Source organism: Pelmatolapia mariae, linkage group LG15 (genome assembly GCF_036321145.2).
Source record: "Pelmatolapia mariae isolate MD_Pm_ZW linkage group LG15, Pm_UMD_F_2, whole genome shotgun sequence".
Classification (NCBI taxonomy): domain Eukaryota; kingdom Metazoa; phylum Chordata; class Actinopteri; order Cichliformes; family Cichlidae; genus Pelmatolapia; species Pelmatolapia mariae.
Genome location: NC_086240.1, coordinates 37,444,591 through 37,457,054, shown reverse-complemented (window position 1 = coordinate 37,457,054; position 12,464 = coordinate 37,444,591). Strand labels below are relative to the sequence as shown.

Sequence of the window (12,464 nt, the reverse complement as noted above, 5' to 3'; positions counted from 1 at the left end):
CAACAATGGCTACTACTAACTGCAGCTACTTAGTTTTAATATTACTCTTATTACTCTTTCTGGGTCGCAAAATAAACTTTTAACATATTTTCAGGCGAGAATGTAGCTGTGTAAACTTCAAATATCTGAGCTGACGAGAACAGCAAACTCCCGGCACATCATTTTCAAACCCCCGCGGTCTTTCGCTACTCAGGTTAAACATATGGAGGACCACAAAAGCCATGCGCATCGAAATAAAAATTTCTGTGCTTAAATAATGAATTGTAGAATAAATTCTGCAATTGTAAATTCATTTTTGAATTCCAATTTAATAAACTGCATTTCAAAATCCTTTTTCCACTTGCAATTTAATAAACTGCAGTTCAAAATCCTTTTTCCATTTGCACTTTAATAAACTACAGTTCAAAATCCTTTTTCCACTTGCACTTTAATAAACTGCATTTCAAAATCCTTTTTCCACTTGCAATTTAATAAACTGCAGTTCAAAATCCTTTTTCCACTTGCACTTTAATAAACTGCAGTTCAAAATCCTTTTTCCATTTGCACTTTAATAAACTGCAGTTCAATAAACTGCAGTTCAAAATCCATTTCCCTTTCCTGTTCGCTCCGGGATTAGGTGCTGGATTAGCTGCTGGATTAGCTCTTCGATTAACAACTTGCTGGAGGCTATTCAAATTAGCCACACCGTGGGATGTAAGGAGCTCTCTGATTGGTTGGTCAGACACAGGCTGTCTGCCTGGATTTTTGTAGCTCATAGCTTCGCCCTGCCTGCTAAGAAGCGTGTGTGCTTGTACAAAGGCCGTTCAGCCTCGGGATTTACACTCGGCTCGACACGGATATGTGAAGAATGAAGAGACTCTGCAGCGAAACGGAGAGACCAACCTCTGACTGAGTGCCTGTTTTCGCAGTCTGACCACCTGTTGAAGGTAACGTGCTAACGTGGCTAACGCTAGCATCACCGCACGTAGCCCCGTTATTTTAAGGTCATCTTATCTTATGAAAATTTTACGTCGCAGCTGTATGAGCTAGCTACGTGTTTTGTAAGCTGCTGTGCTCTTCACAAATTAAGCTGGAAGCAGCTCAGACTGTTAGAACCAGCACTGAGCCATGTTACATTTATACAGTGTTAGAGCAATGGCTGCAACCTACAGCCTTTAAACTAGCGATTAAAATGCTGACAGTAAACTCGTCAGTCCAGATGTTACCGCATTACTTTGTGATACTTAGAGTTAAAACAACTGAGACAGGCTGATTAAAATAACAGCTGTCAGTTCTCTCATTCCTTATATCAAGACTGGAGATCACACTACTGATTTCAGTTCATTTAATATGTGAGTGCACAGATTCATTCTCAACTGGACATAAATGATGATCAAAGGTTGTATATATGATGAAGTCATCAAATCCCAGCCTCTAACACAGTGTGCTGAATCTTAGCTTTGAATGTCCAGTATATTCTAATCAGTGAAATTTAAGCATTCACTGAACCTACAGTATCTACACCTGTGTGGCAAATGTGTGGTAAAGATACAGATAATGAAATTTAATTATTAATACAATATACATCATGAAAAATGAAAGCTGAAATTGATTCAGTTTAGTACTTTTCTCTGTATGCTCTGTGATTATAAAGGCCTTAAATTCTGTGATATATACTGTAAATGATTTTCACAGAGGTCTTAAAGTACTTAAATCACTGCTGATAGTCTGGTTGTTTATATTTTCACGTTTTTGTGTCTGTAGGGCTGTTTGATGACGATTTGGACTCCTCTGGGAGATGAGGACACACCCATACCTGTTCCATACTGCAGCCGTTGATGGTGTTACGGCTCTGAGGCAGCTTTGGGCCATCAGACGCACACACTGGAAAACCAGCACCTTCATGCAGGAGAGACGGCCTCAGTGATGATGGACTCTGCATCCTCTACTTTACCTCCTAATCTCTTTCTTCTTTAACACATAATTAAAATCACTCCAAAAGAGTGTAAACTTATTGAGTAAGTCTCTAACTTGTACACATTTGTACTTTTACTTGTTTTATGAGTTATTTTTAAGAAGAGTAAAGTTATTCACAAAGTCTTTATTCTTCTGTATTTATTCTTTTGCATCATGTGCCACAGTCATACTGAACTTTACAGACCTGGTGAATTGGAGAAAAAAAAAGAACACACACACACACACACATATACATATATATATATATATATATATATATATAATCAGCTTCAGCAGTATTTCTGTTCATCTTATGAATTCCAGTCTAATGTCAATTCACTGAGTTCAGTTTTGGTCTTAAACTCCAGAGAATACCACCTGGTTCAACAATCTTTCTATCTGATTATTGGCAAAATGTTTTCTTCTGAGAGATGCCCCTGAGGCTGAAATTGAGCCCAGAGAAACAAGAAAGTTTAGTTCCTCTGGATTTTCCATGGAAAATTGTTTTATCACTCATCCAGGTGACTTCTCCAGTGTCACGGATGAGTGATGAATGTATCTCCCATTGGAAACCATTGTGTCCAGTTAAAGTCATTCGGTTTTTTTAAGGAGAGTTGTTAGATGCTGTGCTCATGAGGACAATGAGTTTTAACTTGCAGCACAACACAAAGCTGCCATACTGGATCAACGATCAAAACACTTAATTGAGCAGAATTAAGTCAAAATGTAATATCCTCATATGATGACACATCACACACGACCCAGCATTGTTCTAAGAATGCAAACTTTCTTATTGGAAGTTTCCAAAGCTGCCAGAAAGGGACAGATTTCTGTCTGGTCTTAATGAGTGGTCGTTGCTCTCTCGTTTTCTCTGGAATTGCTGCACGGAGGATGTAACACCCATGATAAGCGCTGAGGTGTGTGTCCTTGTCAGAAATCAGCCATCCTCAGCTTCCAGGTAAGGAAAAGTGGAACCAGAAGATATTCAAATGCATCTCTCCACAGCTGCTGATGAATTCTACAAAAAACAAAGTTTGTTAAAAACATTTGCAGGTGAATCACCACTGATTTATCACTAACATCCATTGACTCAAAAATTACTGACAAGTGGACAACTAGAATATATAGTTTATAATTTCAAAAATGTCCTGTACAAAATGAACTATATATGACAAATGTGGTGCTTGTGGAATTTTTAACAAGGACCCTACAAAACTTTACTCATGCTGCCAAACTTTTGACAGCTAGGTGTGCAGTTCCTGCTTTAAATGCATCCACTTTTAAGATTAAGGAATCTAAGTGATAAGAGGCCAGAAATGTTTGAACTCGCTTATGAACCTACATCACTGAGGCCGTCTCTCCTGCATGAAGGTGCTGGTTTTCCAGTGTGTGCATCTAATGGCCCAAAGCTGACTCAGAGCCGTAACACCATCAATGGCTGCAGTATGGAACAGATGTGGGTGTGTCCTCGTCTCCCAGAGGAGTCCAAATCGTCATCAAACAGCCCTACAGACACAAAAACGTGAAAATATAAACAACCAGACTATCAGCAGTGATTTAACTACTTTAAGACCTCTGTGAAAATCATTTACAGTATATATCACAGAATTTAAGGCCTTTATAATCACAGAGCATACAGAGAAAAGTACTAAACTGAATCAATTTCAGCTTTCGTTTTTCATGATGTATATTGTATTAATAATTAAATTTCATTATCTGTGTCTTTACCACACATTTGCCACACAGGTGTAGATACTGTAGGTTCAGTGAATGCTTAAATTGCACTGATTAAAATATACTGGACATTCAAAGCTAAGATTCAGTGCACTGTGTTAGAGGCTGGGATTTGATGAATTCATCATATATACAACCTTTGATCATCATTTATGTCCAGTTGAGAATGAATCTGTGCACTCACATATTAAATGAACTGAAATCAGTAGTGTGATCTCCAGTCTTGATATAAGGAATGAGAGAACTGACAGCTGTTATTTTAATCAGCCTGTCTCAGTTGTTTTAACTCTAAGTATCACAAAGTAATGCGGTAACATCTGGACTGACGAGTTTACTGTCAGCATTTTAATCGCTAGTTTAAAGGCTGTAGGTTGCAGCCATTGCTCTAACACTGTATAAATGTAACATGGCTCAGTGCTGGTTCTAACAGTCTGAGCTGCTTCCAGCTTAATTTGTGAAGAGCACAGCAGCTTACAAAACACGTAGCTAGCTCATACAGCTGCGACGTAAAATTTTCATAAGATAAGATGACCTTAAAATAACGGGGCTACGTGCGGTGATGCTAGCGTTAGCCACGTTAGCACGTTACCTTCAACAGGTGGTCAGACTGCGAAAACAGGCACTCAGTCAGAGGTTGGTCTCTCCGTTTCGCTGCAGAGTCCCTTCATTCTTCACAAGAACAGGTTTACATGAAAAAAAAAGGTTTACATTAAAAAAATATCAACAAACTGTCCGTGTTTCAGGCGCTCGGTGCTGTACAGCGCCTCTGGTGGCTGTGAATACATGATATAAATCTCACCGTAGGATGCGTGCATTGAAAGAATCAGCCTTTTGTTACAAACGAATCTCAGTAATCTCCTTTGTAACACTCTGTGACCAGCCGCAGCTGGCCGATTTTCACCACATCCTCTCCCACCAGTTTGTCGCCCTCTGCCTCTTTTCTGAGACAGCTGTCGGTGAGAGACTCGGGCGAAACGTCCTCTTTGAAAGCGTACGCATCCCCCAGGATGGTGTTTCCGGACGCACTCTTTCTCGAGCCTGTTTTACCGACCAGAAGGAGTCTCAGTTCTTCACGGGTCGCAGAGCCTGCGGGGTTGGGGAAACGATGGTTACATTTGAATCATTCTAGAAAAAAACAAAACAAAACATGAAACACTACGTTACACTAGGCTATTCTTTTGTTATCTTTGTATCGATGTTGACAGCAAGCAGTTTGTCTACATAAAGCGAGTACCACAAGCAGCACACAACCCTGGGATTGCACTTTACCTTTGTATCGATGATGACAGCAAGCAGTTTGCCCATGTAACGCGAGTAGCACAAGCAGCACACGTCCCTGAATCCGGCCTTTGGTCGCCAACATTTTCAGTAAGCTAAGAAAAGGAGAAAGGAAAAAGAGGTGAAATTAAGGCACATTCAGGGAAAGTCTTTCAGATCAGATTACCAAGTTAAACCACACTGAAAATACGCGTTGAATAAACCATGACCCCAAACTGGTCGGTTGTCCCACGTGTTTCCCTGTAGCTACTCCGGGCGCGCACACAATGAGCCCTGGTTTCGCGACGCAGGCGTAGCAACAACCTCCTTCTCCTCCTCACTGCCTCGTGTGTGTGTGTGTGTGTGTGTGGGTGTGTGTGTGTGTGTGTGTAGGAGGTACTGGGTTCCTCAAAGATGGTGGTGTTCGCGTAACCCGCCCTCCGCAGACCTAAGCGTACGCTACCGAGGCACTTGAGAACGATGTAGAGGGAGCAAGGATGAGGAGGAGGCAAGGAGTGTCTGAAGTCCAAACGGAGGGCGGTGTTCGCGTAGTAGGCAGGCCACAGAGCTGCTCTTTCAGTAGCGAGGCGCTTGAGAAAGATGTAGAGGGAGTAAGGAGTACGAGGAGCAACGGAGAGCCCGAGGTCCAACTAGAGGGCGGTGTTCGCGAAACCGGCCATCCGCAGGCCTAAGCGTACGCTCGCGAGGAGCATAAACGGAGGGCCATGTTCACGTAATGGGTAGGCCAAACGGCTGCTCTTTCACTAGCGAGGCACTTGAGAACAATGAGAGGGAGCAAGGAGGAGGAGGAGACACGGAGAGCCCGAGGTCCAACTGGAGGGCGGTGTTCACGTAATAGGCAGGCAAAACAGCTTCGCTTTCACTAGCGAGGCACTTGAGAACGATGTAGAGGGAGCAAGGAGGACGAGTAGCAACGGAGAGCCCGAGGTCCAACTGGAGGGCAGTGTTCGCGTAATAGGAAGGCCAAACAGCTTCTCTTTCACTAGCGAGGCGCATGAGAACGAAGGAGAAGGAGCAAGGAGGACGAGGAGCAACGGAGATCCCGAGGTCCTCACCGAAGGGGGTGTTCGCGAAACCGGCCCTCCGCAGACATAAGCGTACGCTAGCGAGGAGCATAAACGGAGGGCGGTGTTCGCGTAATGGGCAGGCCAAACAGCTGCGCTTTTACTAGCGAGGCACTTGAGAATGATGGAGAGAAAGCAAGGAGGACACGGAGGCACGGAGAGCCCGAGGTCCAAATGGAGGGCGGTGTTCGCGTAATAGGCAGGCCAAACAGCTGCTCTTTCACTAGCGAGGCGCAGGGGAACGATGTAGAGGGAGCGAGGAGGACGAGGAGGCATGGAGAGCCCGAGGTCCAACTGGAGGGCAGTGTTCGCATAATAGGCAGGCCAAACAGCTTCTCTTTCACTAGCGAGGCGCATGAGAACAAAGGAGAGGGAGCAGGGAGGACGAGGAGCAAAGGAGATCCAGAGGTCCTCACCGAAGGCGGTGTTCAAGAAACCGGCCCTCCGCAGACATAAGCGTACGCTAGCGAGGAGCATAAACAGAGGGCGGTGTTCGCGTAATGGGCAGGCCAAACAGCTTCTCTTTTACTAGCGAGGCGCTTGAGAACGATGTAGAGGGAGCGAGGAGGACGAGGAGCAACGGAGAGCCCGAGATCCAACTGGAGGGCGGTGTTCGCGTAATAGGAAGGCCAAACAGCTTCTCTTTTACTAGCGAGGCGCTTGAGAACGATGTAGAGGGAGCGAGGAGGACGAGGAGCAACGGAGAGCCCGAGATCCAACTGGAGGGCGGTGTTCGCGTAATAGGAAGGCCAAACAGCTTCTCTTTCACTAGCGAAGTGCATGAGAACGAAGAAGAAGGAGAAGGAGCAAGGAGGACGAGGAGCAACGGAGAGCCCGAGGTCCAACTGGAGGGCGGTGTTCGCGTAATAGGCCCTTGTCATGGCATATTAACTTAAAAACACCACTTATTAACTTAAAATTCACCCCAAAATTAACAGCAACAAATTTTGTCAGTCAAATATCCCCAAACTTTTTATTTTTTCACTAATTACCCAAAATCACCACAGACAAAATCCCCAGCAACTCTACTGAGTGAACATTTAATTTAGCTTAATTCCCAAATTCAGCACCTTTTAATCAACAGGTGGTGCTTACCTTATTAAGGGCCCCCATCACTCAGTCGACCTGCTGGACTCCCGTCCGTCTATTTGACACCACCAGACCTCAGCCAAACCAATCAATCCTCCACTTCCAGGCAGTCGTCTGTCTCCCTGGATTCTCTAACCCCAATTTGAGTCCCCACACTAAAACAGCATTCCTCTGTCCTCACCTGCTCCATTCCCTCCGTTCTTCTCCCCCACTTTTCAGTCCAATGTCAGTCAGTCTTCTTCAACTTTGTCCCCGCGTATCTCGTTGTCCCACTGTCTCTTTCATTGCCATCTTGCTCCAAACATGGCAAATGTCAAGCTCAGACAGACTTCTCAAAGGTCCTTCACGCACAGTGAGGTTGCAGCTTGTTGGAAACGCATCTCCATCCATCCAATCTAGATGGTGGATCTTCTCTTTCTGATGCCGCTTGCCCATAGTGCTGCTGGACCTCTCTGCTCAGATCTCCGGTATTGTCTCTTGGACTGCTGTCCACTGTTGATGTTCATGCTTGTGCTTCTGGAACTGCCCTCTGTGTCTTCAGGGAGAGATTAGCTTCCTTGGAGCTCGCTTATTCAGGATAAAGACGAGAAGCTGCAAAACAATTCAGCCAAAAAGTCTGGCTGGGTGTTTCTACTTTTCTAATGATTTTAACCTATAATTTACTGCCGACTGCTGCCCATGGAGAATTGATCCAGGTCCGTTCCCCACCTGTAAACGACAGACTGAGAGACTTTCATTATTTACTGTGACTCCAGATGTTTTAATCACTCCTAAAGCAACACATCTCTACTTATTTTGTTTTGAACTCTACTGCCTTTAAACCCCAAATGTGCACTTTCATTTGCTCTGAACCGCAAACACAAAGAGTCTTCTTGATGTTGTAATTAATTATTTTCATCCACAACACTCCAACTTATGTTTTCTTTTTGTGTCCAGCAGGGGAATAAGATCACCTCTACTATCTCTGCTTCCCCAGTTGGAGACAATGTCTCACTCACCCTTCCACACTTTTTATTTTCTTTGCTTTCGTCACTTTCTTTCTCTTTTTCTTTTTTACTTTCTTTTACCCCATTGTTTTACACCCACACATTAACCTGTGAACTCACTACTCTATCCTCATTTTCATTTCACCCCAACAGCTCTCATGCAGTCAGCAAACAAATCCTCCATTCATCCTTGAGTACTTGATCACCTTTAAATGTCTCTGTTAATTTTATCAATTTATTTATCATTACCTTAACACTAGTCCACTGTTTAGTTTTCTTTATTATTTATCACTAGGATTCCTTGGCTATTATTACTTCACAGAAAATTCAACTAATCCACTACTTCTCCCTCCTCTGTCATCCAGGAATTCACACACACTCACAGGCTGGTCACTCAGCCCCCACCTTTTCTTTCTCTCTAACTCTCTTATGCACACACATTTTACTCCTCGTTCACTCCGCCTGTGAACCCCGCCTCTCGAGGGTGGCTCACACACACTTCATGCTTCTCGCAGACCCATCCAAACTTTCTGTGAGACACTTCTTTCTCTGCTTATTCTGGACAACGCCCCAGACGGCACACAGAGCGGCTGTCATCCACTCTTATACACCTCACAAATTTTCAAACTGCGCCACGGACTCGACACCGCCGTTTCTCTCCCTCAAAAGAATATAAAACCAAATTCAACCCCCCAATTGACTTCACAGTTTACAATAACTCGGGACACGGCTTCCTACCGCGATTTCTACACACCACAAACACACTCTCTTTTGTTTACTCGTCATACACTCAGCTTCTGTATTAAATCAGTTTCACAGCACACCCAGTTATAATCAGTATAAGCAATTTACACAGCTAATTTACACTTTATTTTATATACACAGGCCTGTATCAACATGAGAAAAAAAACAAAAAGACACCAGATGCCAGGACAAGTTATTCAACCGTTCCTTATTCTTGTCCTTATCCTTATTTTATCCTTATTCCTGTCACTTATTCCTATTAAAACCTCTGTAGCATCACACCTAACTTTTTGACTAATTTAAAACCTTCTAAGGCCAGGTCCAACCTTGCTGATCAATCAACCCGCTTCGGGAACGCCCTCTCCGAGAGTGGTCAAATATCTAGGCCCTAATTAATTTATAACCGCTTCCCGCAGCTTGACAAGAGAGCTCCACATCCAGCATCTAAGTATCACACTTGCGCCTTCAGCTATACTTAAAGCTCACCGGTCAGTCACGTTTAAATGGTTACGGCCGGTCCAACCTTCATTCAATCAGCGCAGTAAAAAGGTAATCCTGTACTACCTAGCCTTTTAACGGGTGCCCGAAGTCCCGCGGGAGGCCACCCGGGCTACTGGACGCCGCCAGAGATAACCGTGCGTCCACGGTTACCGGTCGTTGCCACACGCTGAGCAACTGCGCTCCTCGGAGTCCAACTCCGGTCCTAGACTAATTTAAATACTCTTTAAAAGCATCACTGTGGGCTCCAAGCACCAACAGTTTGTTATCTGATGCCCGGATCTAATCCTGCTGGTCAAAACGGGGATAAAATCCCTCAGCCAAATACCCTAATCTAAATGCCTGCTTGGCTGGCGTCACAGTCAACAAATATAACCCAGTAACTTAACCACAAAGCATATTAACTTAAAAACACCACTTATTAACTTAAAATTCACCCCAAAATTAACAGCAACAAATTTTGTCAGTCAAATATCCCCAAACTTTTTATTTTTTCACTAATTACCCAAAATCACCACAGACAAAATCCCCAGCAACTCTACTGAGTGAACATTTAATTTAGCTTAATTCCCAAATTCAGCACCTTTTAATCAACAGGTGGTGCTTACCTTATTAAGGGCCCCCATCACTCAGTCGACCTGCTGGACTCCCGTCCGTCTATTTGACACCACCAGACCTCAGCCAAACCACCAACCAAAGTCCCCCCTCAAACCGGGATTTCGGCACCAAAACTGTCATGGTTCGTATTTTGAGGAAAGGACAAACGACTGGAGGTCCCAGTAGATGTCAAAATAGTGATTTTATTAAACACATATATGTGGGGAAGATGAGCATCATCACACTCCCAGAGCCGATCTCCCCAGAACAACAAATGAGGAGTGGTATATATAACAGTTGATGACGAATAATATGCGTCAGAACACTTGGATTTACTGGAAATCTAAGTATCAATTCTCGTAATCTAAGAACACTCCAGTACATCGGACCCTTAACACCCTTTACTCCCTACTCCAGATGTTCTCTGTTATTGCTAAACAGTCAAGTACACTGGACAAGTCACGTAGCAGTTTTGAGCAAAACAAGTTGAGAAACTGTGTGTGTATGTGTGTAGGCCCCATTATGTGTCTTGTGTGTCTTGGCCTCAATGAACCTCTTCCGAGTCACCTGTTGCCGGGCAGATTCCCCTGCAGCAGGCTGTGCTGGGCCCACAGGCCTCCATGCTGTGATTTTATTATATGGGATGTGTTGTAGTGTAAGCAGATATGGAATCATCTTAACTTGGGTCACCTTAACTTTCTCCATTGATCGGCCAGACCTCACGCTGCCCGTAGCTTCAGACCCTTAATTGACCTAACCCAGCTTCAACTCTCTAATAAGCACAAAATGCAATATAGATAGCATGATTACAGTTGCACCTGCAATGAAAGATTATCATGTGGGTATGACAACACCTGAAATACAGACTTGAAATAGAGAATTTCATGTAACATCGACAACTTCAAAAATGCTCTGATGAAATGATAATGGTAAATGATCAGTGATGCAACAGAAACAATAATGGTTATGAATAGTACCAGTAAAATAATTTCCTAATCTCTACACCCTCCGCAGACCTCAGCCTACTCTCGCGAGGAGCATAAACCGAGGGCGGTGTTCGTGTACTAGGCAGGCCAAACAGCTTCTCTTTCACTAGCGAGGCGCATGAGAACGAAGGAGAAGGAGCAAGGAGGACGCGGAGCAACGGAGATCCCGAGGTCCTCACCGAAGGGGGTGTTCGCGAAACCGGCCCTCCGCAGACATAAGCGTATGCTAGCGAGGAGCATAAACAGAGGGCGGTGTTCGCGTAATGGGCAGGCCAAACAGCTGCGCTTTCACTAGCGAGGCACTTGAGAATGATGGAGAGAAAGCAAGGAGGACACGGAGGCACGGAAAGCCCGAGGTCCTCACCGAAGGGGGGTGTTCGCGAAACCGGCCCTCCGGAGACCTAAGCGTACGCTAGCGAGGAGCATCTGAATGATGTAGAGGGAGCAAGGATGAGGAGGAGGCAAGGAGTTTCTGAAGTCCAAACGGAGGATGGTGTTCGCGTAATAGGCAGGCCAAACAGCTGCTCTTTCACTAGCGAGGCACTTGAGAGTAATGTAGAAGGGGCAAGGAAGACGGGGAGCAACGGAGATCCCAAGGTCTTCACCGAAGAGGGTGTTCGCGAAACCCACCCTCTGCAAACCTAAGCGTACTCTAGCGAGGAGCGGGACAAGGATGTAGAGGGAGCAAGGAGGACGAGGAGGCACGGAGAGCCCGAGGTCCAAACGGAGGGCGGTGTTCGCGTAATAGGCAGACCAAACAGCTGCTCTTTTACTAGCGAGGCGCAGGAGAACGATGGAGAAGGAGCAAGGCAGACGAGGAGCAACGGAGAGCCCGAGGTCCTCACTCAGGCCCATTTACGCGTAACCCAAGGCCCATCCGGCAAAGCGCTCACCTGCGAGGAGCAGGAGAATGGAACAGAAGGAGGTCGCAGGACTAGGAGGCAAAGAGAGTCCGAGGTCCTCACTTAGGCCGGTTTACGCGAACACTGCCGAGAAGGAGACCACGATGATGATGATGATGATGTGAAGTTGAGAGTTGTTTCCTCCGGCAGTTTGGGGTCCCTCCGGACCCCAGTGTTTGCCATCGTAACTTACGAATGGCGGTTCGGGGTCCCTCCAGACCCCAGTGTTTGCAATCGTAACTTACGAATGTGTATTGGGGTTGCGAAATACCCCATAGTAATCGTGGAATAGAGAACATCCCTGCTCCTCTCGAAGGCCGGTTTACGCATAACCCGAGGCCCATCCGGCTAAACGCTCCCCTGTGATGAGCAGGAGAACGGAACAGAAGGAGGAAGGAGGACTTGGAGGCAGGGAGAGTCCGAAGTCCTCACTTAGGGACGTTTACGCGAACACTGCCGAGAAAGAGACGACGATGATGATGATGGTGTGAAGTTGAGAGTTGTTTCCTCCGGCGGTTTGGGGTCCCTCCGGACCGCAGTGTTTGCCATCGTAACTTACGAATGGCGGTTCGGGGTCCCTCCATACCCCAGTGTTTGCCATCGTAACTCACGAATGTGTATTGGGGTTGCGAAATACCCCATCGTGGGTAC

General features: G+C 45.3%; 3 long non-coding RNA genes across 3 annotated transcripts; 1 reads left to right on the top strand and 2 right to left on the bottom strand.

Annotated features, from left to right (window-relative positions):
- The first annotated feature begins 756 nt into the window (after positions 1–756).
- Positions 757–2,079, top strand: LOC134643834 (uncharacterized). Its single transcript, XR_010096410.1, has 2 exons — positions 757–926; positions 1,744–2,079. It is a non-coding gene; the product is annotated as an uncharacterized LOC134643834 (long non-coding RNA).
- Positions 2,080–2,129: 50 nt separating this feature from the next.
- Positions 2,130–4,576, bottom strand: LOC134643237 (uncharacterized). The gene is made up of 4 exons (XR_010096358.1): positions 4,469–4,576; positions 4,259–4,338; positions 3,278–3,441; positions 2,130–2,953 (listed from the first exon to the last, which is right to left on the bottom strand). It is a non-coding gene; the product is annotated as an uncharacterized LOC134643237 (long non-coding RNA).
- LOC134643238 (uncharacterized) lies at positions 4,573–10,126 on the bottom strand. The gene is made up of 3 exons (XR_010096359.1): positions 7,107–10,126; positions 4,939–5,042; positions 4,573–4,755 (listed from the first exon to the last, which is right to left on the bottom strand). It is a non-coding gene; the product is annotated as an uncharacterized LOC134643238 (long non-coding RNA).
- Positions 10,127–12,464: the final 2,338 nt, after the last annotated feature.